We start from the raw sequence: 25,291 nt of genomic DNA, 5'->3' as shown, positions 1-25,291 counted from the left end.
GACTAATAAATGTCAAAGCTCAATTCCAGCTGATATTTTTTTTATCTATGTAACAATGAGCAAATCATTTTCTTTCCTAAGCCTGTTTTCTTATCTATAAAATCATGTGATTAGACTAGATAATATTTTATTTATCAAGGACAGTGGCATTCTGAAGTCTTTCTCAGTTTTGAAATTCTATCAATCAATCAATAAGCATCTATTAAATGTTATTAAGAGTATGTACCAGGTCTGGTGCTAGAGAAACAAAGAATGAATATGTTGCCCTCAAAGAGCTTACATTATTATAAGGTATTTTGTGGAGTTGGCCATCAAGGTTAAGCCTCTTTCTGATGGGGATTGAGGGGTCCATTTTTAAAAGAATTAGGTAAGGCTTCTAAGATACTGAGTAAAGAGGGAGGGCATGCTTTGTTCTAAAGTCCCTTCTAAAGGGAACATTCTGTGATTCTACTGGTGTCACAAGAGAGAAGATTCATTCAGTCATGCCTTTTTCAAGATTATGAGCCTCCCATTTTTATCTTGGAAATTGGAACCAGTTATTATGAAGATCACTGTGATGCTTCACACATGAATACTATGTGGAACACAGTAATCAAGAAAAGCTTTTCATTCAGCAAATACTTTCAGAAAGTAAGAGCTATTTTTTTGTTTTTGTTTTTGAATGACTGCCCAGTTTTTTGAGGTGAGACAGGAAACAGACCAGGGACTAACTTGGAAAGTAAAATTAGCTTGATTTTAAATTGTTTTTAATAATTTCTTTCCCCTGACCCTTGGGATGCTGTCTTTCCTGGGTGAGATAGGGACCCCAAGAGAAGAACTTTTAAAGTCCAAAGCCACAAAGACCCACTGGACCAACTCTCAGCATCCAGTGGTTACACTGCAGAGTGGATGCTGAAAAGTACAACCCCTAAGCAGAGGCCCAAGTTGGGTTAGAAGCTATAATCATATCCAACAAATAAACAAAAAAGACAAAATATAAGGACAGTCAATGATGGAGAATTGGCTGTGTAAAGACAACCAATCATAATAATATATTAAGGGCTTGTTATGTGCCAGACATTGTGCTAAGCACCTAGGATACAAAGAAACAAGCAAAAATAGGCCCTGCCCTCAAGGAGTTTACCTTATAAGGGGGAAAACACAACAAGACAAAAAACACTGCAGAAGGAAGGCAACCTTAATTGGAAGGCACTAGCTACCAGGAAGATTAGCTAATAAACTGCTGGTATTCTGTGAACTGGTCTAACCATTCTAGAAAGCAATCTGAACTTTAAGAAAAGTGACTGTGCTCATACTCTGATACAGAGGTCTCACAGCCAGGGATATAATCAGTGGAAGCCAAAGACACAAAGAAAAGTACCATGTACATCAAAATACTATGACAGCACTTTTGGGGGGTAGCAAAGATTTAGAGAGTAGATGTCTATTGAGGCATCACTAAATAAGTGGTGGTATATTTCTGTGATGTAAGAAAAAAATGAATATTCAGAATTCAGAGAAGCATTAAAAGACTTATACAGACTAATATATGCTAAAGTAAAATCTGTGTACACATATAAGCATATATATGTATACACACATAACAGGACCAAAAAAAACTGATTACTTTATATGGTTATAATTATGTTAGGACCAAGACACTTGATCCTGTAGAAGAACCAGTAAATGCACTTTCCCTTTCTCACAGAGATTAGGGACTATAGAGAAGAGTTACATATATTGTCAATCTCTTTTGACATATGTGTAAGTTGTGAACTGATTTTTCCTTTTTCCTTCTTTGTTCCAAGAAATGATCCTTTAAGTAGGGAAGGTGACAAAGAGTCATTCCCAATAAAGATATGAACAGAAAGTCCTCAGAGAAAGAAGTCCATATTATCAACAACCTCATTAGAAATATTTCAAATCACTTAATTAGGGAAATGTAAATTAAAGCAACTCTAAAGTTTAACTTTTACCATTTACAGTTAGAGGATCTGGAACTGAATCTTGACTTTGCTGCTTCCTACCTGTGTGATCTCAGGCTAATCATCTCATCCTAAGGACTTTTTTTCTCCTTGGTAAATCAGGAAGTTGGAAACAAGACACAATTTCTTACAATCCCCTCCTCTGACTGCTTAGTTGATGGATATGCATTATTGAAAAGAGCATCCAAAGAAACAAAATAATAGAATCTTGAAGGAAACATAGAATAACAGCTCATACTTACTATAGAAAGAAGGAAGTATGAGAACCTGAGACAGGGTGAAGGAGAAAATTTCTTTCTGCCCTCTCTCCTGGGGAAAGAGAATAGTCACCTGGGACCCATAGGAATGAAAAAGCCTTTTGCACCTGTAGTGCTCCGAAAGGGGATTGCCAGTCTAAATGGGGTTCACTTTTCATAATTACAATGGGTGTAAGCATTGCTGATCTTGCTTGTGGTTAATCTAGCAGCAGCTGTGGGCTGATAGAAAAAGATATGTAAAAAGGAAATTAAATTAAGAGGTATTAGATGTGGAAGAATGGTAAGATTATGATTAGGATCTAAAAAGGGCTTTAGAAAGTATCCAGACCATCCTCCTTATTTTATAGATAAGGAAACTGAGACTTCAAGAAATCAGAGTTTTGCCAAGATAGTGACTGAGGAAGGGGCTGAATTCAGTTCTTAACTCCAAAACTAGCATTCTCTCTGATGCCACTTAGGCAACTTGGGCTGTAGTCAGGAAGACCAGCTGCAGACACTTACAGCTTTTTGATCCTGACAAGTCATTTAACCTGTTTGCTTCAGTTTCCTCATCTGTTAAATAGGTATAACAATTGTACCTACTTCCCAGAGTTATTGTATCAAATAAGATAATATCTGTGAAGTGCTTAGCACAGGATCTGGCACATAACAGGTATTTAATAAATACTTATTTCCACCTCTACTGGGGGGGGGGGGAGGAAGGAAAAGGAAAAGTGAAATAGAACTAGAGATAACTCATGTACATAGTATCTTCCAATGATAGAGCTCTTTCTCATCTTTCATTTCATTTCATTCTCACAGCAAGCAACCTTGGAAGACAGATATCATAGGTGTAATTATTCCCATTGTGCAGGCGAAGAAATAAAACCCAGAGGGTAAAGAATTGAGATTATATATCTAATAAGTGACTGAGCCAGAGCTCAAATCTAGGTTTCAGGATTCTAAATCTAAGATATTTTTATTAAGGCTATGTTCTATTGGAAAAAGAAAGAAGTACAACTGGAATGAAACACAGAATTTTGAGACTAAGACAGTCAGAAATACAAATATTTTTGCCTTACTATTCAAGTGGAAGGTGAGTTATCTAGCTAAAAAAGACTCTAAAACACAGGGTCAAAATCAATCCTTGGTGATGACTGAGTAAGGGCTTCAGCAGTCAGGGAAGTTTAAAATCCATCACTATGACACTTTGTAACAGTGGAGATAGTATTAGTGTAAGCACCTTCTAGCCAGTCAATTGGTTTGAGATTAACAATGTTGAATTATGCTGCAGTGTCCTACCAGAGTTTAATATTTACAATGCAAAGGCTGATGTTAACATTTTGTATCTAATCACAAAATGGAGTGGATGTTAATGGTGTTAAGCTTGTGGCTTGGAGGATTTAAAGAATGGAAACAAGGAAGCAATGAACTATGGCCTGCCTTAGATGTTGATTCCAGAGGGAGTTCCAGGCCATTAATAAGGAGGAGAGGTTTAAAAAGGGAATGAAAAAAAATTTAAAAACTAAAAAACAAAGGAAATCAAAATTAAAGGGATGAGGAGAAACTATAGTAAACGTCTAAGGTCCTTTAGGCCTCCAGGACATCTTTCCTTCAGATACTCTCCAGTCCTATTTCCATAGAGAAAAAGCATCAGTTTTTTCCCTGACCATCATCCCAGAGAATTCTCAGTGCCTGTTTCTTCATATGTAAAATGAAGGGTTTGATTACCTCTAAGATCCCTCCTTGCTCTAAATCTATGACCCTCTGAATTAACCCAAAAGTTGATCCAGGGCTGATCAGACAGGAATATGTAAATATTAGGAGAGATAAGGACATAAATACAGGAGTGTAGGCTTAAGAAGGTACATATATATAAGATTGTCAAAGGCAAGATCTAGTTGATGAGTTATAAGATCAGTCAGGTAAAATTATACAACTCGGATAGAATCCACAGGGTGAAGGATGGGAGCAGAAGCTGAGCTTTGGACATTAGCTCTCATCAATCTACTACCTCCTTTCCCAGCAAGTTGGTTAAGCATCTCAGGACCCAAAACTACTCAGGACATAAAGATGCCCTCAAAGCATTAACAAACTATTGGGAGGATAGGGGAAAGGAGAGATTATTAGGAGGGGATTCAAGAACACAGCATGTATATACAAACATACTCTAAGAAAACAAGACAGATGAGGCCACTTTTATCTAGAAAGGTGAAGGAAGAGGAAACAGCACTTGAGTCACACTTTGCTTAAAGGAAGAAGAGAAGGAAGGACTTCCAACATATGGAAATAAAGAAAGTATATGCCAAGTACAAGGAACTTGGAGGCAATGCAGGAAATGTGATGACAGAACAAAATCCAATTGAAAGCCTGGCAGAGAAGGAACCCTAAGTAAAAATATTGAGATGCTAGGATTCATTGGGCTAGAGCTATTCCTGACCTGGCCGTGGGGCTCAGTACAGAAGAAAACAATCTTTATTTGGTTACAGAACATCCACACAGAAAGGTGTGTACTGATTAAAAATGATCTCTTGTGCCTAGAGGTCACTGTGAGTGAGTGACACATTTTCAAGGAGGTGTGAATAATAAGTAGGAAGAGAAGGAGGTTTGCCAGAGGCAGTATTCTCAGCTCCTCTAAGGAAACAAGTCTCAGTCCTACAAATACAAAAATACCTTTAGTCTTTAAAAAAAAAAAAAAAGAGGGGCAATTACCTGAGTGAAGGAGCTGGAAAAAAATCACTTGAGTACTTCTCAATTCCTCAGATTCCCCAAGTCATTAAGTAGTAACCATCATCATAGGATTATTAGAATTCACAGTTGAAGAGGAGCTCAAGGACACATAGTCCTAGCTCTCATTTTACAGAGGGGAAAACTGAGGTCCAAAGAGGAAAAAGTAAAGCAACTTGTCTGGGTACAAAGCTGGCAAAGTGAGAAAAGATTCCTTCTGGTTGTCTAGGATAATTATTCCTCACATCTGCACTGGAAAAACACATCCATGAATGATCTCATTTCATCCTAATAGCATCCCACATAAGGGAGGCAGAACAGGAATTATTATCCAGGTTTTAATTTTCATTTTGTAGATGGGGAAACTGAGATACAAGGAAGGCTATCGGGAGTCAGATTTCTGGGGCTAGAGAAATAAAGTTGAAAGAAAAATCAAAAAGAAAGAAATCTCATCAGATTTATGTTACAAAGAGGTTAAAGGAATAAACTTTAATTCACTACGATGGGATAAACTGCACAAGAGGCAGGAGAAATAAGCAAAAGAATCATAGATCATGAACTCACCAAGTCAGACAAAAACTCTGAATCTACTCTCCAAACCTGTGACCTGAAGCAACATGTCCCTAAAGAAAACAGTTCAGGAGAAATGAGTCCCTAGACCTTTAAGGAGGAAAAGTCAAGATGTGTGGTCTTAGAGGAAGAGAAATTCTGATGATGGAGTGCTTAGCACTTTGCAGGAAGGTTTTTTCAAGTAGATTTAATTTTTTTTTCTGCCATTTCCTAAAGTAGTCAGATCACTGTACTTCTGCCCCTCAAGGAAGGGGAATCCAGGTAGAGCTGGACAAGATTGGTTTAGCTCCATGTCCATCATTCCAGAGTCAAAACTCTAAAGGTGGCCATTGGCATCCTCTGAATTCTGTTCCTAGGCCTACTGGGTTCTCTCTTCCCCTTCAGATAACAGAGTCCTGCTGTTAGCTAACAATAATAACTAATAGAATTTACAAATGCTTCAAGCACGCTACATATATTACCTCATTTGATCTTCAAAACAATCCTGGGAGGTAGGTGCTATTATCCCCATTTTACACATAAGAAAGTTGAGGGGCACAGCATTTAAGTGACTTGTCCAAAGTCACATAGCTAGCAAATGTCTAAGGCAAGATTCAAACTCAAGTCTTCCCAACTCATTGTCCCATGCTCTATCCACTATGCTACCTGCTAGCTTTTCCCAATCCAAACTGGTTCTCAAGAGGAGTCCAAAATTTATTCAAAGGATGGCTTTCTCCCTAAGGGAATCAGCCTTTAAACAAGGATCAAATTGAGAGACCTCAATCTAGTGAAGGATTCTCAATCTGCTTTGTTGTTGTTGGGTATTTTTTTTTTTGTGACCACTTTGACAAAGAAAAGTTTATATGTAACTTCTCAGAAGAATGCTTTTTAAATGCATAAAATAAACCATACTGGATTGCAAAGGAAGTCTATGATGCTGAACTACAGTTGTCAAAAAGTTAAAAAATTTCAGAAATCATAAGAACAAAAGGTAAAGTAATTAATTCATTTAATATTTATTAAGCACTTACCATGTGCAGGGCACATACTGCTGTGATTAAAGTTAGGGTTACAAAGGTAGCTATAACAAATTCTACTTATATATAAGAAATTTATGTCGAATGGATCTTATGTGGGGTGGAGAATAAGTTAAAAAAATATTCATAATACAAAGAGAGAGAAGGGGAAAAGTGAGGTCCAGGCAAAATACTTGGTGACATTTGGGGTTGGAGGAAGAAGGGTAAGAAGTTACCTCAGAAAGGCAGGGAGATTAGGGAGGTTGCTACAAAGGAGCTACAGCATCTGAGGTTTTCAAGAAAAGGATTTCAACAGAATAATAATGGTAAATTGCACCAACTCAATAGAAAGCTTCCATAGTGAATGGCAAGAATAAGTTTGGAATTAGAGGATCTGAGTTCAAGTCTTCACTCTGACATTTATCACTCATGTGATATTGGGCCAGTTCTTTTTCCTTTCTGGGCCTAAAGTTTTCTCCTTTTAAAACCTCTAGGTTCCTTTTCAACTCTTAATCTTATGATATCTGGAATTGTGCAATTCATTTCCTATAGGAAGGTATATGCCTATTCCATCTATAAGTAAGCCATTTCATCACCCCTCAAACGCTCCCCCCTCTTCTGAGCTTCCCTATTCCCATCACCATCTTCTCAATCATTCCGTTTTAATACTCACTCCACATGTCCTTTCCATTTCCCAAAGCTTGTCGTTCTACCTCCACATCATTTCTTTTATAAATTACTTCCTTTCCACTCACATAGCCACCATTTCTCATTACCTCTTGCCTGTACCACAATAGTAGCTTTCTATTTGGTCTTCCCATTTTGCATCTCTCCTGACTCCAAGCACTTCTCCACTCAGCTGCCAATCTGATTTTCCTCAAGTTTAGGGCTATGTCCTACCTCGGTTCCTAACTCCAATGGCTCTTCAAGAGCAAAGTCCTTTATTTGGCACTGAAAATTCTTCTTACACTTTATTCCCCTCCACACTCTACAATCTAGGCACAATGGTCTCTTTGCTGTCCCATGTGTGTCAGTGCCTAGAACATTCTCCCTCCTGACCTCTGCCTCTCAGAATCCCTGACTTCCCTCAAAAGTCAACTCAAATGTCACCTTTTGCAGGATGATTTTCTTGTCTGCCTTTCTTGAATCTGCTAGAAACTTCCATCTACTCTGTATGTATGGAATTGTGGGAAGATGGCAGCTTTTTTGGACCTAGATCACCTACAAATATCCCCAAAAGGAATAATTTAAAGTTTAAAAAATACTTAGCAATACCTATAAGCTCTTCCACACAACAAAAAATCCTGCAAGAATTCCATGGAAGCTTTAGCAGAAAAAAAGCCAGGATGGGTGGAAAATGAAGCACCAAACCAAACAGGGTGAGGCCCTATTCACATCTCAGCCACCATAAGAGACATGGTCAGGGATTGGGCAGCCCTTCCCAAGGCTCAGCAGGAGACAAGGCCAGACCAACACGGGGAGTCCATAGTTTGAGCCACAAAAGAACAAAGGACCAGCATTGCACTTGAGAAGAAAAGCATCTGGGGGCCTTGCAGGAGGCCTGATACTAGCACAATGGTCAGGGCTTGTCGGCAAGCAACAGAGCCAACAAACTCAGCTCAGCACAAGGGGAGGGAGACTAAGGGAGCTGTCCAAAGCCCAAACTGTACTACTAGAAGACTGAGCCCAAATCCAAGAAGTCTTACAGAATGTGGTGACTAGTCTTGGCAAACACATTTAAGAGGTTATTCTCATCTACCAAGGTGAGTGCATAAGAGAGCAGAGTGTGACCCAAGCACAAAGCCCCACTTCAGAAACGAAGACTGGAGACTTAAGTAAACAGGAAAAAACTGCCAAACATAATGAAGAAACAGTATAGACTGAGAGAAACCCAAGAGGTAAGCCTGGAACAATAGACTCAACTCCACCTTAGCAGAGCCTCTGAAAACAGAATATTGTGTTTTCATTCTGTAGTCTTTCTGACTACAGTATGAGAGTAAATGAAACCAAAGATATTGTGTATATATTCTGTATATGCTTGTTTACAGGTCATTTCTTTTAGAATTTAGAATTTTTTTTTAGAATGTAAGTTTTTTTTCTAATTATATATAAAAACAATTTGGGCAAGCTTTCTGATGGCAATTCTACTTTTGCTTTTCTTTGTACTCCCAGTGCCTTATACATAATAAGCTGTTAAAGTTTATTGACTGACTAATGGAAGACTGGCTAGAATATTATCCAATCTTCAAAACCCTGCTCAATGGCACCTTCCTTGTGAAGCCTTTCCAGATCTCTGGCTGAAAATAAGCTTTCCCAGTACTTTGCTTTGGTTCTGGACCTATCCTGTGCAACCTTGTATTACAGTTATCTATGAGGCAGCATAGTGTAATGGAAGAAGCACTCACCTCTGAGTCAGGGAACCTGGGTTCAAATCCTGGCTCCAATAATAACTCTGTGACTACAAGCAAGAAAATTAATTTCTTGAAGCATCACTGTATCTATAAAATGATAATCATACTTGTGCAGCAGGCTTCTCAGAGTTGCTGCAAGGAAAGTGCTTTGGTTATAGTCCTAGAGAAATAGGAGTTTTCCTTTATCTGTGTGTCATCACTGGCCCTACAGGACAGGTCCCTAGTCTTATTCATCTGTGCTCAAGGCCATGCACAGAGCAGTTGGTTGGGAATTTATTGCTGAGTGATCAGATGAAGATATAATATATACTGTGCTGCATTCTGTGCCTGGTCAGTTCTGGTTCCCTGAAAGGGCATTGTGGTACAGTGGAAAGAAGGATTAGAATCCCAGCCCCGTCACTTTTTACCTGTGTGACCTTCAGCAAAAACTTAATGAGCCTCAATTTCCTTCTCTATAAGGTAAGGAGTTTGGACTGGATGTTCTCTAGAGTCCCTTCCAGCTCTGCAGCTATGATCTACCAGTCACTTTTACAGACAACAGTTGTGGGCCCATACATATGAAGAGGCCCTGGCCTGGCCAAATTGAGCAAGAGCTGACCTGAATTCGGTGAAACATGAAAGTGTACCAGAGAGCAGGCAGACCTGCTTTATTTCTCCAAACTGGATAATTTAAGGCACATTTTCTAATATTCACTGACAGAACAAAGAGGGGAGAAAAGCTCTAAGATATGACCCATGTTCCCTTCAGTCTTCAAAGTGATTTGGTAAAACTGCAGAACATAAACAGGTAGTCAAATCCATAAGGTGGATAAAAGCAGGCAAAGAAATTGCATATTTTTCTCCTGAGCAAATATACAACTAATGGAGAAACCCTGATATTCCCTAAATTGTTTTTAAGTAGAGCAGAAACCCTCCTACAATATACATGTTGGATAACTGGCCATTCTTGAGACAAATTTATTTTTTAGAATGAGTGTCATTAACAGAGGCCAAGCTGCAAATTGGTCTAGTCTCCAATCAATCCAGCACATGTCACTAGATTAATCTTCCCAATATACCCTGCCCTAGCCACATCTCATGGAAGGCTCAGAAACCTTCCACGGTCCCTCTCACTTCCTAGAACAAAAAGTCCAACCTTAAAAGCTGATAGTCAAAGACCCCATAGCTTTGCTCCAACTTTTCAGGAGTCTCATATTTTACTTCTCCCTCTCATGCACCCTAAATTGTCTGGCCTCAAAAGATTACTCTTTGTCCTTCATATAAATCTCATGCTAGCCTGACAGTACTTTATCTCGATAGGTGGGAATGATATAAGCAAACCATCTCACATTTCACTACAAAGTATTTAAAATGCTCTCCCTTCAAAACCTTTTGAGACAGGTAATACAAATATTCTTTATGCCCATTTTACAGAAGAAGAAACTGGGTCTCTGGTTAAGTGACTTACTGGGGCACAATCATAAAACACAAACAAATGCCTGAGACAGAACTTAGAAGACCTGATTCCAGGTGTAGATTTTTTTTTTCCTTCAAAATTTAAATGCTAAAATTCTACCTCCAGGAAGCCTTCCAGGATCTCCTTAAGCCTAAAGTGATCTGCTTCCCCTCCCCCCAACCCCCTAACATGAAAGTTTTTGTGATATCCTTGAAGGCAGGGACTAAATTTCATTTATATAGCATACCAAATGAGACAATGTACTCTTTAAATCACAGAAGGCTAAATCAATGAGAGTTGTTTTTAGAAAGTTAGTGTGATACAGGTAAACAGTCATTGAGTCAGAAGCCTCTGATACTTGTAAGCTTGTGTAAACTTCTCTCTGAACAAGTATGATATACTTTTAGTACCTAGTTCACAGGTCTATTGTCCTGAATGAGATAGCAACAATAAGACATGTTTGTAAACTAAGTCATTATATAAATGAGTTATTGTTACAGTGAACAGCCTAATACTGGACCCAAGTATTGATAAATGAATGAGCTTTACTTGGGAAGGAGAGGGAAGGCTAAACAAAATTAAATAATGTATTTTAAAAGTTTCTTTCAGCCAGGAATAGAATCTGAGAGCTCATTTTAGTGCAAAACAGCTAGGTGGCGCAGTGGATAGAATACTGAAGCTGGCATCAAGAAGACAGTTTCCTGAGTTCCAATCTGTCCTCAAACACTTAGTAGCTGTCCAAGTCTCTGGGCAAGTCACTTAATCCTGTTTGCCTCAGTTTCCTCATCTGTAAAGTGAGCTGGAGAAGGAAATGGCAAACCCCTCCAGTCTTTTGGAGAAGGAAATGGCAAATCCCTCCAGACCTTTGCCAAGAAAGCAACAAATGGGATCACAAAGAGTTGAACAGACTGAAATGACTGAATAGTAATTTTAGTGCATGTCATGGCCTGAAGGGAACAAAAAGTTGTGAAAAATCTCTTTAGAGTGAGTCTTTATAATATGAGGTTCAATTAAATAACTAGAGCCTCCTCAGGATATTCTTTTAAAAGTCCCAAAATAAGAACTGGCTTATTTGCACTATATGGTTTTGCTTTCTCCCCCCCCCCCCACTACAATCTGGGCAAATCTTGCTTAGAGAAACCCTTCCCCGAGAGAGGTGAATGAGAGAAATGAACCCTTTTGATCCCTACAAGTTACAAAGGAAAGTAAATAAATAGATCAACAGATACAAAGAAAAGCCTACAGTCAAAAAAATCCAAACAAGAAACTAGAAAAACAAGGGACAAACTCCTTTAGGATAAACATTATTAGCAGACAGCAGCAAATGTATAAGCAGACTTATAAATCTGGACTTTTAATAGAATACTTAGTGAGAGTGAAGTAATAAATTTATCTTAATAGGTAACTAGTAGGGTTTCTGTCTTCACAAATGGAGTTTATGGAATCTTCAATTGTCCTAACTAGAAAAAACTTCATCACATCTTATACGGAATATGAACTCAAACTCTGGTCATCTGCCTATAAATCTAGGGGTCTTCCTCACTTCTTAGATTGTAAACTCCTTGAGATCTTACTTCACATAGTTCAATCCCGACCATGGAGCAAGAATTGGGAAGCTCAGGATTCATTGGGGCCTAAGAAAAGAGTCTGCTTAAAATACTAACTTCATAATACTTTAAACAAATGTAAATTTTTAAAACATCAATGAGACTAAGTACAATGTGAATCAGTAGGACTAGCTGGATCATTCTCCTACTCAGAGAACAATGAAAAATGTGGTGGAAAGAGCTTCAAACAAGAGCCCTAAGAGCCCAGGAATCTTGGAAGCTACTCCTAGCTCTGAGATGAATTTAACATGTTAGCTTGATCAAGTTTCTTCCCATCTCTGGGTCTCAGTTAACTATGTGTCTCATTTTCACGACAACAATATTGTCAAAGAAAAACTTCAAAACACTGATCAAAACAGTGACCTATCAAGATTCCACAAGAACAATAGTGAAATAGATGTTCTGCTTCTAAGCAGAGAAGTGGCAGACTATAGAATGAAGTACACATTTTTAAATGTGGCCAATTTTTTTCCCCCTTGACTGAATACATTTATTACAAAGAGATGTCACTGAGAAGTGACAATAATGTAAAAAACAATAAGAACATCAATAAAACATTTTTTAAAAGGAATCTCAGAGCTCTTCTAATCTAGCTAACCTTAACAAGAATCTCTTCTAGATCAGTGGCAAATGATAGTCATTGAAGAGGAATCATTTTAATTTGGGGCAGTTCTAATTGTTAGAAATAGCATACTTAGGCTTGTAAGGGGAAAATTTCCTATCTATTGTTCTGTGTTCTGGGACAAAGAAAAATAAAATTATGTGACAGCCTCTCAAATACATAAAGACAGTGATCCCATTCTACCTAAGACTTCTCTTTCTAGGCAAAAACACTTCCATTTTCCACATCTTATCATCAAATAGCATGGCCCCCAGTTCATTCATCAACATGATTGTCTTCCTTCAGGCAGGCTCCAGATTGTTAAATCCTTCCTTAAAATATGGTGCCTAAAACTGAACACAATATCTCAGATGTAGTCTGACCTGGGCAAAGTGCCAGGGGACTATCACCGTCCTCATTCAGGACACTATGCCTCTATTAATGCAGCACACTACTGAATTAGCTTTTCTGAATGCCCTATCACACAACTCATTTGGGGCTTGCAGTCCACTGTAAATCCAAGATTTTTGACACAAACACTTTTGTCTAGTCATGCCTTCAGGAGACATTGTGGGATAATGACAGAAAAAAACCAACGCAACATCTCAGGAGTCAGAAAACCCGTGTTCAATTTCCATCTCTGACACTATCTCTAAGACCTTGATCTCCCCTGACCCTGTTTCCTCATTTGCAAAATGAAAGGATTGAAATGGTTTGTCCCTTTCAATTCTAGATCTATGGTCATCTCCTAAATTGCAGAATTTAGAATATGGAGGGAATTTGGAGGAACTCTAGCCCTCTTATTCTACAGATAAGAAAAGTGTAATCTAGAAGGGCCTTACTCAAGATTGCAGTAAGTAAACAGCATTACCAGAAATTAGGCCACAAATTTATTCCTGATATGACACCATGTATGTCACTTTTTGCCCCCATAAAGGCTGCTTTTAATTCAACTGAGTAGACAGGGAAGCTTGGAATATTCTGGGAAAGGGACACAGAAACAATCAAAGAGTTGCCATCAGTACTGATAGGAAAAGTGATGGAAGAGGGAAAAACACCAATCTTTTCTTTACTTCCAATTCTTCCAGTCCAATCCTTATATAATCACAGAATCAGACTGAACAAAAAAGGCAATCGAAGATGCTTTGGTTGAATCCTTTCATTTTACAGATAGTGAGTCTGAGGCTCATAGAGGAAAAATAGTTGTAGAGTCTTCCCCTGGCCAGACCTCTCTTCCCTGTCCTTTTACTGCATTATAAAGACCTTTACCATATTAAGTCATTGTACACCCAGTTTTCTGTCATTTTCTCCCAGAAACCTAAAGAAAAGCCCCAAAGAATAATAAATAATAGGTATTTATATAGCTCATAGAGGTTTGCAAATCTTTAGTTACTTTTTTGATTCGCCATTATTTCCATTTTACAAAAGAAGAAACTAAGGCTCAGGAATACTAAATGACTTGCCAATAGTCAGAACATTAGAACAGTATGAGCTTAAACTCTGGACTCCAAGTGAGTCCAGAGCTCTAGACAATATGCCAGGCTGCCTTTTTAGCAACATAGATCATTATGATAAGACTAGTACTGCTAGGTTCTTCTGGTGATCACACAACATCCTCATTATCTAAATCTTGATCTCGTTCTCCATCCCTGAGCAGTTATTTGGGTCACCGAAGGCCCCAGGAGTTCACTGTCATATTAACTCCCTTTGTCCCTGTCTCTTATCTTCAGTCACCCAGAGCAAGGCATTTAATATCAGCTGCCTCCCCCCCACCCTCCTTCTATCTTCTTTCTTCACCCTTAGAATCCCTGTTTATATCTGATAAGAATGTGAGGAACTTTTCACAGGCCCAGGCTTTCAGCCAAATGCTGCCCCTAACTGGGTTCTAGCATCCTGGATCAGGATTCCTGCAGCTGCCAAGAACTAATCCTTCCCCCTCCCCAGCTAATCCATCTCCAGGGTCAGCATGGTCAGGGGAACAATATTTTAGAAAGGTGATCCACCCAAGCAATCCTCTTGATCTATCTACCATAGGGAGTTTTTAATTCAGATCTCACTCTCCTCTAGACAGGGCTCCAAGCAATCTGAGGAAAAGATCTGAACTAAAAGGTCAAGAAAATTGGGTTCAAATCTTAGCTACTTTACTTGGGTTTGTCCCTTCCCCTCTGACTATGCATTCTGCTCAATACAATGAAGCTGACTGGACTAGAAGAATACCAGCTGACTCCTCAGGACTGCATAAGCAGCTTACTTGGGAGTTCTTTCCCCCATACACATAGAGAAAGCAATATTTAATGCTCTTTGCATCCAATTCAGGAGAGGCTTTGGGTCACACTCACTAGTCTGAGAGGCTAATAGTTTCTGGGAGTTTCAAAGGCAGAGGGAAGATCTGAGTTGAAAGTCCAGTCTCGGATACCTTATTTTCCCACCAACCCGGCTTTCCTATTCAACTCCTTTAACCAAAGAAGCGCCAGATCCTCCCTCCCGATTGATTCCTCAGTCCGCCCAGCCCCCTTTTCTCATCCAGCTCTCCAGGATCTCCAGCTGAGACCTCTTAAGGACTGAGAGGCCCTTCTAGTTGTTTAGCTAGCTCCCAAACCGGTTTCACACAGGATGCTAGATGTAAGGGACCAGAGTTTTCATTCAATCCTAACTCCAAACATATCAGGAGGGACACCCAGCCAGGAATTTCCCCAGAGAGTTCAAAGAACTAACAGGATGGCAGCAATCCAACAATCCCATTCCGCGAGCCTATCAAGTGCTGGAGACAAAAGGAAACACAGCGCCAGCCCTCAAGGATCTTACATTCTACGGGATGGTAAATTTAGAGCTAGATTACTTTCCACCCCAGGTCTTCAGATGCGACCTCTTGGACAGGAATTCCCCAGAGTTCTCCAAGCTGGGTTTAGGAAAGAATTGTTGTCTTTCCCCACCTCCTGAAATATCCCTCCTTCCCTATTGTTCCCTCTTCCGAGCCCAGAGTAACCAGTGGAGGTAGTGGGAGGAACAAAAAGTCTGAAAACAAATTAATTTAATGTTCTTTGCGTTTTCGATGGCCTGGGGGAAATAAGTCCTTGGCCACCTAAGACTGGGAGCTTGGACCGGTGACCTCTTTTAAGTTTTGTGTACCTCACATTAAATTACAGAAATTACTTTTTTCTGTGTAAGAGTACTGCAAAGGGGGGGAAAAAAAAAAAAAGGAGGAGCATCACCCTAGCAAAGGCTCCGCGGGCTCTTAAGTAGAAAACAACTTCTCCCGAAGCAGCAGCCTCGGCCCTCGCCCAGGCGGGAGAGCTATCTGTGGCCCGGTTCCCGCCAGCCCCACCACGTTGGGCCCCGTCCTGCAAGAGCGGCCTCGCAGCCTCAGTCCGGAAGAGCCAGGGAGGGCGCGTCTCACTGCGGGGAGGTCGGCCCGCGCGGCTGCAGGCCGAGGGGAAGGATCGGGGCCCGGGGGGGCCGCTCGGTCCTCTCCAGTCCACCGTAGGATCCGAGGCCAGCAGCGTCCCTGCGGAGCGGCCCAGGCGCCATCGCCACCTCTCCTCCTTCCTGCTCGCTCCCTCCTCCCTCCCCCAACTCCCAGGCCCCGCCACGAGAGCAGCCCCAGGGGCCACTATAGTCGCCCGCAGCGACCCGGAGCCTGGGGCGGCGGCGGCGGCTCTCGGGACCGAGGCCCGAGAGGGGCGCACCGGAGCCGCGCTCGGTGGAAGGTTTCCAGCAGCCAGCTCGGGGCCCGCCGAGGCCTCGGGGCCCCTGCTCCGCGAGCGCCTCTACTTATTTGTGTATTTACTCTGTCCCGGGCCAGCACGTGGTTCCCTCCAGGAGCTGAAAGTGTTTCTAAAAATAGGAGGGGGTGGGGGTGGGGGTTGGGGGGGTGGCTTAAGAATCTAAGAAGAAAAACCACCCAGAAAAAAAGGAAACGAGACCCACCCGAGACCGCTCCACGCCCGAGCCCCACTCACCCAGCGAGGAAAGGTCAGGAGCAAAAAAGGTTCCGAGAAACAACGAGAGGCGGAGGCGGGGAGGAGCGAGGGCCGGGTGGAGGAGGGGACCAAGAGGCGGGAGCGCCCGCGAGTCTCGCACAGGCTGCAGCTGAAGCCCAGGGGCGGGGGCTGTTGTGGGAACTAATGCAGGGGTGGGGGCCAGAGAAGATTGGCCGCCCCCGTTGTCGTCGTCGTCGTTGCCGCCGCTGGCTCCTCCAGCAGGCCCCCCGCGCACACCGCTGGGGAGCCCGGACGCACTGACAGCGGCGCCAGTCGGGCTGTGGCTAGTCGTTCTAGCGGTCCACACCACTGAAGCGAGATGAGAAGGGGGAGCACTAACGGGAAGGATGAGGAGGAATCGCACTTTCGCAGTTCGACCCCTCTGCGCTCCCGCCCACGCAGCGCATACAGTTCCTTAGCGTATTAGCGTCCTGGTGAGGGAGGTTGCAGCCGAGCCGGGAGGCGGCCGGGCCAGGGTAAGCTTTCCCGTTACCCCTTCTCTCAGTGCGACTTTGGAAAAGCTCTCGATCTCGCGGGGGAAGGCGGGGCCAGGGGCGGGGCGCGAGGAGCCCGGGAGAGCCTTCGGGAGGAGGCATCCCTCTGGTGCAAGCCCCACCTTCTCTGGGGATGGGGATGGGGATGGGGATGGGGCTCCGGCTCCGACTCCCCTGAGCAAAGTCGCCCCGCCCTCGTTTATGGGCGGATTGCTGCGGAGCTGAGCGGGTGAGGGAGACCCCATCCCCCAAGCATTTCGGCTCTCCGCCTCCGCCTGCTCTTCGAGAGGCCGGACGCTGCGAGTGGAGGAGGCAGCTTAGTCCGGGGCCCTGCCTGCTCTCCTCTCGTTGCACCTGAATGCTCCAGATCGGAAGAGGCAGGTCTCCCAACACTAACTTAAACTTCCTTTACCCTGGAGACAGGTACCTTATGAATCCCGAGGTGAAGGGGTCATATATTGGACTAGAAGGAAGATCGGAGATTTTCTTTACACTTATTCTCAATTTTGCAGATAGGGAAACTAAGGGGACGTAACTTGACTAAGGTTGAAGAGGAAGACAATAGGCCTGTAACCATAATAATTCTATGTATGTAACTGAGCCCGATGCAGTAGCTTACAAAACAATTCCCCTTCCGATATCTCATTTGATCCTCCCAGCAACCTTCTGAATGAGGCAAGACCAGGTTTTATGATTATCTTCATTTGGCAGATAGAAAAACAAAACAAAACAAAAACCCAAAACCTGCAAGCCTAAGAAAAGAATAGTTTATCCAAGATATCAACACACATACCAAGTAGGTATCTGAAGACTCAGGCCCAGTGTATGAGAGCAAAGAATTAAAGATAGACGGGACCTTAGAAGTCAACAGCAGAGCCAAAATTTAAACTTATGTTCTTCAATTCCAAATTGAGCACCTTCTCTGAATCCAGGTGTAGTAATCTTTCCATCTCAGCATTCCTAACTCAATTGCCTCAGAGTTGACCCCAGTCTTCCTTTCCTGACCCAATCTAGAATCCTCATGCTGCTCTCCTAAATTCATCTCAATAAACAATGCTGCCAGCTTAGAGAGCACTGGCTAAGAACAAAGGTCCTTTAATACAAGTCTCTCCTTCTGAGATTTCACTTGAGGTCCCTAATTAGTTATTGTTATTATTATTAAACAAAGGATGTGTTGGCATTTTAAAAGTATGATCTTCATTAAAGAGTTATCAAATTGGCCCAGCCTACATGGCTGCAAATCCTCAGAATTCCCATCAACAAGAGCAGCGTCCCCCACTCTACGGTGACCTCCCAGTCTATTCATTGGTGGAAGTCCACAATCAGAGGCAAATGCTTTAATTAAAGCCGACATTAAGGGTTCACTTGCTGAAGGAGAATAACATTAACAGAAATATAAATGAGGTGGTTTGTAGATGTGTGGCATTTGTTCTAATGAGGAAACCTTTTCTACTGCAACCTATTCAAATTAATTGAGTCCCAGGCAAATAACAGATGTACCCTGCCTCCACCCCTCCCCCCAAACCTGTAATTAACTTTGTTGTGGCCTGTTCCCTGTCTATAACATTCCTCCCAGATGTTCTCAACTAACATCACTACACATGTTCTTGGCCATTTATACTCCTCTGCCTTCCACGTTTTCCCCAATATGTTCTCAGACATATTCCCAATTGACTCCTCAAGATGTTACCAGCCAAGACTCATCGTTGAGAAGCAGCTAGGTGTCAGAGTGGATACTTTGATTCCAGGCGTCAAAGAAGACTAACCTTCCTGAGTTCAAATCAGGTCTCAGACATGTCCTAGCTGTGTGACCCGACGACCAAGCCACTTAATCCTGTTTCCCTCAGTTTCTTCATAAGTAAAATATACCGGAGAAGGAAATGGCAAACCACTCCAGTATATTTGCCAAAAAAAACCCCAAAACTCCTAAATGGGTCACAAAGAGTTGAAAGTGGCTGAAAATGACTGAATAATAACCCAGAGTACCTAAATACCTTGCAATTTAGGAGTGGCCCCACTGAAATCCAGTTTAGGAGTTTAGTGCTTTCTACTTAATTTAAAATCCAGGACTAAATCCAAATTAGAGGAATAAAAAGGACACTGAAAGGGAGGAAAGAGCAGAGTATTGACCAGTAGGGGGCCAAGGCTGCAAGAACCCTCAGGATAACACACTATTAAACAAACCTGATACATCCAGACACCAACAGAACAGACTTCTCCACTCAATTGGTAGAGAAAAGTATGTACAACTGTTTGTTTAAAAAGGAAAATAGAAGCTGGGAGAGGGGAAAAAACAGAAGTTGTCAAACACCCTTATTTGTTATATTTCTAGAGGGGCCACAGAATCATAAGATCACAATTCCCTAGCTGGAAGGGACTTCAGAGACCATTTCTTCCAACCCCCTCATGTTACAGATAAGAGAATTGAGATCCTAGGATATTAAGTAATTTATTTAAAGGGTTATATGAATCTCTAGATGATCAAAATAGGGGGAAAATGTCAAAGATTTTGGTCATGAAGATTAATCTTTTTTTTCATGAGGCCATCCAAATCAACTTGGGTTTGACTGTGACACAAAGAGATGGAAAACTGTCTACATTTTTTTTTCTGCTATGCTTGGAGGAACCAACACAGTATTTCCTGGATCATGTCCAGGTGAGAAGAAGCCTTTCTCCTTAATTCCCAATCCCTTGAGGCTTACCTCCGTGTCTATAGTTACTAAATTTATAGTAAAAGCAAAACAAAAAAAAAACAAACACATTTCTTTTATTGGATCTGTGATTTCATCAATATAGAAAGTTTGAATTTAAAAACGGCCTTTATAAACAAACAAATTAATATAAATAAAAATACATTAAATGGGAGTGATATCTATGGTCCTTAAAAGATTGTTTCAGGAAGAAAAAAACACTACAAGAAAAGGAATTGTTATCATCAGCAGCATTATTATTGTTGATCATTCCCCTCATAGGGGTGCTGGGAGGATGAAATCAGGCCTTTTAAATTTTTTGGTGATTGTAAAGTGCTGTATAAGTGTGCTATTGTATCCAGAACTTAACATAGTACATTATAGGTAGCAGATGCTCAATGTGTTTGTTGACTGAAGGAAATAATGATAAACAACACAAAATTATTTAAGACCATCTATTCATTGAGCACCTCAATCAGTCAGTGTGCATTTATTACTCATCTGCTATGTGATGGGCACTGTGCTGAGGTCTAGGAATTTTCAGAAAGCCAAGATACAGTCTTTACTTTTAATTCATTCACAAATTAATGGGAAAGACAACACGCACACAACTGACAAGCTATATACAGATTAAATTGGAAATAATTAACAGAAAGAAAGTGCCAGAACTAAGAGAGATTAGAAATGGCTTCCTATTGAATGTGGAATATTATCTGGGACTTGAAGTAATCCTGGTAAGCCAGGAGGCAGAGAACTTGGAGGCATGGAGTGTTTCATTCAGGAAACAACAAGGATCTGTTACTAGGTCCAAAAATATGTATTAGAGAAGGCACTTATAAATTATAAAGGAAAAGGTTATAAAGGCTTTGAATGTAAATAAAAGATTTTATATTTGACCATATGATAGGGAGCTACTGGAGTTTATTAAATTGGGGAGGGATCACATGGTAAGACCTGAGCTCTGGGAGAAATATTGTTGGCTTCGTGGAGGATAAAATGGAGTGGGGAGAGACCTATTGTAAGCAGACCAACCAGCCCATGATTGCAATAGTCCAGATATGTGGAAATGAGGACCTTATCAGAGAAAAGAAAAGTATCAAGGAGAAGAGGATGATTAACAGTACTAGAGGCTGCAGAGAGTTCAAGAAAGCTGAGGATGGAGAAAAAGCTATTGGATTTGGAAATGAAGAGATCATTGGTACCTTTTCAGAGAGCAGTTTCAGTTGAGTGATGAGGTTAGAAGCCAGGTTGTAGAGAGAACAAGAGAAAAGGAAATGGAGGCATCCCGTTTAAAGGAAGCCACAAAAGGCAAGAGAGATATGGGATAATAATTAGTGGATCTGGAAAGATTAAATAAAGAATTTTTTTAAGGGTGAAGGACATGTTTAAGTTGTAGGGAAGCTGCCAGTAGACAAGGAGAGATTAAAGATAAGTGAGACAGTAGAAATGATAGAGACGACAATCTTCTGGAACAAACAGGATAGAATTGTACCAATTGTGAAGACAGAAGGATGTGATGGTGGCAAAAGACATTTGAGTAGAAAGAAGAGAGAAGAGTGAGTTCCTGGTGAATGCTCTCATTTTTTTGTCATTAAAATAAAAGGCAGGAATCTTAACTGAGAGGTTAGGAGGAGAGGAAGCCATGGAAGATTTGAGGAGAGATGAAAAAAGTTTGGAAAAGTGCTATGGTGAACGGAATAATGAATTAATTAGGTAAGTAAAGAAGGATTACCTAGTAGCAATGATAGTTCAGTTGAGGTTATGTAACATAAATTTGTAGATCTAGTTAGAAGGACTGAATGATTTTCTCCCCCTCCATTTAATAGCATACGTGTAGGAATAAAGGCAAGGGATAGTGAGTAATCCAAGGTTGAGTCTTGGCAGCATACAATTGCCAACATAATAATGGGGCAAGAAATTTAAAGAAAAGAATAGTGCAGAATTAACATGGTTCACCAAGGTGTCAAAATGGGAAAAGAAAAAGAGAGTGACTTATGCAGATGGTCTGGGAAAGACCTGAGAAGTAGAAGGATTAGAGATCATAAAATAGATGAAAAGAAGGATTTAATATTGAAAGGCAGAGGGGAAAGTAGAAAGTCAACCGATCATGATCAAATAGGGCAATTTTGGAGCTCATGAACATGGATGATGGCAAGATCAAAGAGATAAGAATCTGTGTTTAGAAAGACAATCCCTGTCCTCTGGAATTACATTCTAATGGGGAGGCAAATAATCATGAATATACATGATAAAAAATGGTATAAATGGAAAATAATCTGAGAAAGAAGGTATTTGGATGGATGAATGGGTAGGGAAATAGGGCCAAGAAAGGCTTGCTGCAGAAAGTAAGATTTAAACTAACATTTAAAGGAAGCCAGAAGTCAGAGTGATGAGGAAGAGCATTCCAAGAATGAGAGACAGCTAGTGAAAAGACCCAGGAGTATTTCATTTGAGGAACAACAAGCAGGCCAGTGTAGTTTGATTATAGAGTGCAAGGAGAGGAAAAAAGTATGAGACTGGAATGGTAGGAAAGTGACAAGCTGTGTAGAACTTTATATGCCAAACAGACAACTTTATATTTGGTCTTGGAGCTAATAAAGAGTCATTGGAGTTTATTAAATTAGGAATTGAGGGAAGGGATCTGATGTCATCAATTTTGTGCTTTAGGAAAAATATTTGAATCATGAATGGATCAGAAAGATACATGAAATATTGAAATCAATTAGAAGGCTGTGGCAATAGTCCAACTGAGAAGTGATGAAGAGAGATGCTAGGGTAGTAGATACTAGTGGGGAAAAGGAGATCTATATACAAGAAGTGTTTTGAAGGTAGAAATCGCAGGATTTGATGTTAGATTGGATTGTGGGATGAGGAATTATGAGCAATTATTGATGGCACTAAGGATGCAAACCTGGGAGGATGGTGGTATCTTCCACTACAAAAGAAAAGTTAGGAAGAAGAAAGGATTTAGCAGAGATTCACGTAAGGCTAAAAGGAGAACTCTATACTTTATAAGTGAAGGGTGAATTTTAAGGAATTCAGAGAAAGGATAAATTTTTCTTCCATCGTGAAATTATAAAAGGAAAGTTGGTTCAAAAGGAATCAGAAATTCTGTGGATGCAGTTGTGAATGATTTCAATTAGAAAAAATGGAGGATGCATCTGAAGAGATTGATTTGACTATATATGGTTCTCTTGAATGAGGTGATATTGAAAAAATATTTTTTCTAGTAGCATGTAATCATTGTGACTGTGATTGTAACATGGAATAACTCATTGTAGGTGAGATGATGTTAATAAGCCATAGTAAAAAAGAAAAAATATTCTTTCTTATTTCCTTTCCATCTATCTTCTCTGTCAGTGAAAATGATCTTCGGATAGCAGAAGGACCAAAAATGCTCAAAGAAACCTGAAACTCACAATAAGTATAGTAATAGTAAGAGAAAGTGGCATCTGTGAATGTATTCAAGTTTTCCAGATGAGAGAAATTTCATTGTATAACATCTCTCATATACATTCCCTTCTCTCTTCTAACATTGACACCATCCTGATTTAAATGCTCATTATCTAATGCCTAGACTATTATAACAATCCTGCTGGTTGGTCTTCCTGTCTCAAATCTTTCCTCATTCTAGTCCTTCATTCACTTGTCAAATTGAGATCCTTAAAGCACAGGTCTGACCATGTCCACTTCACCTCCTCTATTTAGCAAATTTAAGTGATTCCCTGTCACCTCCAGGACTAAATATAAAATCTTCTATTTGACGTTTAAAGTTCTTCATAACCTATCTCCTCCTATCTTTTCAGTATTACACTTTATTCCACTTTCGTGTATTCTGCAATCTCATGTGAATTGGCTTCCTTGCTGTTTCTTGAATAAGCTCCTACATCTCTGAGTCTAGGCATTTTCAGTGACTGTCCTCCATGTCTGAAATTGCTTCTTTCCTATTTCTGTCTCCTAGCTGCCTTCACATTCCAATGAAAACAAAAAGCCTTTTCATTGTGGGAGGTAGATATACAGAGTACTAGACCTGGATTCAAGAAGACCTGAATTCAAATCCAGTCTCAGATGCTTACTAGCTTTTTGACCCAAGGCAAGGCACTTAACCCCTGTCTGCTTCAGTTTTCTTTTCTGTAAAATGGAAATAATAATAGTACTTTTCTTACAGAGTTATTATGAGGATGAAATGGAATACTTGTAAAGCATTTAGCACAATGCCTTACACATAGTAGGTGCTTATTAAATGTTTGTTTCTCTTTCCCTTAATTTGAGTGTCTGCCTTTTATTAATTATCTCTAATTTATCCTGTCTATATCCTGTTTGTACACAGTTCTTTGCATGTTTTCTTCTCTCCCCTTGGTCTATGAGCTTCTTTAGAGCAGTGACTGTCTTTTATCTCACTTTGTAACTTAGAACAATGCCAAGTAAAATGAACATAAATGTTCATTAACCTGACTTAGCCTTCCTTGGCTATTATAAACTCTAAAATGAAAAGGTTACTTTCTTTTCTCATAGGCCTCTTATTTCCCTGATTCATTAACCTTTTAATTGATCAAAATCAAGTCCATTTGAACAGTTCCTCTCATGAAAAATTAAATTATCAATAAGTCAAATCAAATATTTATAAGCTACTGTACTTTTAGAAAAAAATACCCTATGTGAAGTTCTCCATCTTTATCCAGCTATAGCAATCCTTTGTACCAGTTTTGTGATTTATATCAATAACCCATCATCCATTTACTGCTCCTGGTCAAGTGGTCTATAGCCCAGATTTTTGAACTGTGGTTCATGATCCCATTTGGGGTCTTGTAACTGAATGTAATGGTTGCAGAATTATGATTTGTTAATTGGTTTGTGTTACCTATTTTATATATGGATATAGCAGGATCATGTATAGGCAAAATACAGGCAAAAAAGAGGCCACAAATGGAAGAAGTTTAAGAAGCCTTGATCTATTGTATATTTCTGTGACAATATAATATTTATTCTTCTTTTGATCCTTCTCCAAATTCTCTCCACCAAGTTTCCCTAATTTTATTTGTGATTTTTCCCTTAAGTGAGTATCTCCTTAACACACAATCCTCTATTATTCTCCTTCTATCTAATAGCTTCTTTTTGAACCAATTGTACCCTTCTATTATCCTGTTTGAATCATAAGTCTCACAATACAACTTTCAGTGAAAACTGAAACAAAATTTCGTTGTAATATTTAGATCTAGAAAAAAATCTCAAAGGTCAACTGATATACATTTTACAGAAAAGGAACCTGAGGCTCAGAAAAATTAAGTGATTTGCCCAATTCCAACAACTAGAAAATAGCAAGGCTAGAATTTGAACCCAGATCCTCTGTCTTCAGATGCAGTGTTCTTTTCACTATCCCATTCTGCCTTGAGATCTCTAACTTACTCTTTTTAATAACCATATATTAGGCTTTTGATGATGGACATCTGAGACCATAGGCATTTCACCTCATCCTTTATCCTTAATGAGTTCATCCTTCTCAGCTGTCACCCTACACTCAGAGGCAGTGTAGAATAATAAACACAGAGAGCAAAACTTCACTGGATTTGGAATCAGAAGA

At 40.2% G+C, this 25,291-nt stretch overlaps 1 protein-coding gene and 1 long non-coding RNA gene across 5 annotated transcripts in view; one reads left to right on the top strand and one right to left on the bottom strand.

Annotated features, from left to right (window-relative positions):
- RALY (RALY heterogeneous nuclear ribonucleoprotein) overlaps window positions 1-16,788 on the bottom strand; it is a 58,024-nt gene extending 41,236 nt beyond the window's left edge. For 3 of the 4 annotated variants that reach the window (XM_051979142.1, XM_051979144.1, XM_051979143.1), the window contains exon 1: window positions 16,506-16,788. The gene's annotated coding sequence lies outside the window, so the exon portion shown is untranslated. The remainder of the gene's footprint in view (window positions 1-16,505) is intronic. The other variant, XM_051979145.1, reaches the window with a different exon arrangement.
- A 120-nt stretch (window positions 16,789-16,908) lies between these two features.
- LOC127550333 (uncharacterized) overlaps window positions 16,909-25,291 on the top strand; it is a 44,551-nt gene continuing 36,168 nt past the window's right edge. The window contains exon 1 of the long non-coding RNA XR_007950857.1: window positions 16,909-17,002. This is a non-coding gene — a long non-coding RNA (uncharacterized LOC127550333). The remainder of the gene's footprint in view (window positions 17,003-25,291) is intronic.

Source organism: Antechinus flavipes, chromosome 2, assembly GCF_016432865.1.
Source record: "Antechinus flavipes isolate AdamAnt ecotype Samford, QLD, Australia chromosome 2, AdamAnt_v2, whole genome shotgun sequence".
In the NCBI taxonomy this organism is placed as follows: Eukaryota; Metazoa; Chordata; class Mammalia; order Dasyuromorphia; family Dasyuridae; genus Antechinus; species Antechinus flavipes.
This window is presented reverse-complemented; position numbering and strand designations above follow the sequence as displayed.